Raw genomic sequence first — 1,904 nt, 5'->3', positions numbered from 1 at the left:
GAAGCAAAATGAATAAATCTACACTCTAAAATATGTCTATATACATCTGTATGTAATTTACAGTAAAATTTCTAAAAAGATTTATATTTAGGAACGAATAGGTCTGTAGTACGTAAGCAGTGAGCTCGAAACATCTAATACGTCAGCTATGACCTACCTAAGTCGGTATGTACAACTATATAAAGGGCCAATGCCCATCGGTTTGTAATCAGGTCATTCCAGTTTCAATACAAGGCAAGCAGCCTCAAGTAGTACTCCGTTCGAGTAAATGTGTGTGCGCGCGCGTGTGTTTTATATACTGCACTAGCTGCAGTGCTTCGGTCAATCCTTCGACAAGTATTTTCGAACGAAAGGAGTATAAATCAGTACACCATTAGTAGTTTGGGCTAATAAATAGCTTACAAACTGTGTGATCCCCTATAACTTGTCATGCCATGGAAGTGAGAGGTATAATTAAACAAAAAAAATATGTTTCGAACAAAGATCATATGTACTCCCCCATTCGTAAATATAGCAGCCCTATCCTAGCATGGATCTATGTCTGTTGCTTGGAGATGGACTTGCATAGGTGGAGGTCGTTGTTGGTGTCGTGGTGGCATCGATGGCGGAGGACCTGCCAAGGTTGACACCACAATCTGCTCTGAAGATGGACCAGTGGAAGATGGCGACGACGACACATGTGAGTGCGTCGGACCGGTTTGTACCCGGGACCCAGTATGTGGCTCAGTAGGGCCCTCCGACTTTAGATGTTAGGCTTAGGTGAGAGGTCTGGGTATGTGACCCAGTTTGCACCTCTTCATCTTATGGATAGGAGTAGCGGCAGATGTTGCCGAGATGACGAATTCAGGTATATTGTTGTTCTACTCTGTAAGGTCCTCCAGAATAATCAATAAAATGGCCGCATGCATCTCCCAGATGTAGAGGCCGGGGGGTCGTCCTCCTTTCCTAAAAAAAATCCTAAATATAATGCGCATCAGTTTTTTGAGAATATTCCAAAATGTAGTGCGTAGTTTGAGTCCAGACCAATTTTAGACGAAATTAACCCTGCACCAACCCACCCAACGCATCGCCTCCTTACCTTATTTATTTTCTCTCGTACACATGGGATGGGACAGACCAAGATGATGGGAGGGCACGGTAGCTTTTCTCCAATTTCGTAGTCTATTGACGCAGTGGGCACATGGGTCTGCAACAAGATTGAGGGTTTTCCCGTCCAAATTATAACGCCAGCACATACATTGGTACATGAGCTCCTTTCTATGCACATTACTGACACGAATCCTCTGACGTGGCTAACCCTGCCTTACCCTGCCTTTGGGTCGCTGACAAGTAGGCCTCACGCTTGGTGGGATCCATGTGTCAGTGTCTCAATGGCAGGTTAGCCAACATCAGGAGATCCTCGTCCGCACATTACATTTAGGAATGAAGGGAGTACACATCAGATGCATTGTGTCACTTACAATGATGGTGTTTCGCCTTTTGACTTGCAGATGGCCGTTGAGAAGATCATATGAGTCGGAGAAGGCATAGTACGGTGTGGAGATTAATAGAAAGGGATTCGGTGGAGAAGATGAAGAGGGTGAGAGAAATGAATCGATAGTGCTGAGAAGCCGATGAGATGGATCTGGGAAGATGATAGGGTTGCAGTGCCACAACGCGGTCTTTTTTTTTTCTTCGGGGGAGGGAAGCTGAGTTTTTTTTTTCGGGGGAGGGAAGCTGAGTGTTTGACCGGTCACTCCTCCCGGTTCCATTTAGACCCGGGTATAAAGCCCACCCGAATGTGCAAAGAGCCCTCCCGCCTGGACCAAAAGCAACCAGCTATCAAGCCCACAACGTGGCTCCATCAACCCAAAGTGAGAAAAATACTTCGTACAATAATTTTTGGACCGCGTCCGTCATATCTA

The sequence above is a fragment of the Triticum dicoccoides genome, chromosome 3B (assembly GCF_002162155.2).
Source record: "Triticum dicoccoides isolate Atlit2015 ecotype Zavitan chromosome 3B, WEW_v2.0, whole genome shotgun sequence".
Classification (NCBI taxonomy): Eukaryota; Viridiplantae; Streptophyta; class Magnoliopsida; order Poales; family Poaceae; genus Triticum; species Triticum dicoccoides.
This window is presented reverse-complemented; position numbering follows the sequence as displayed.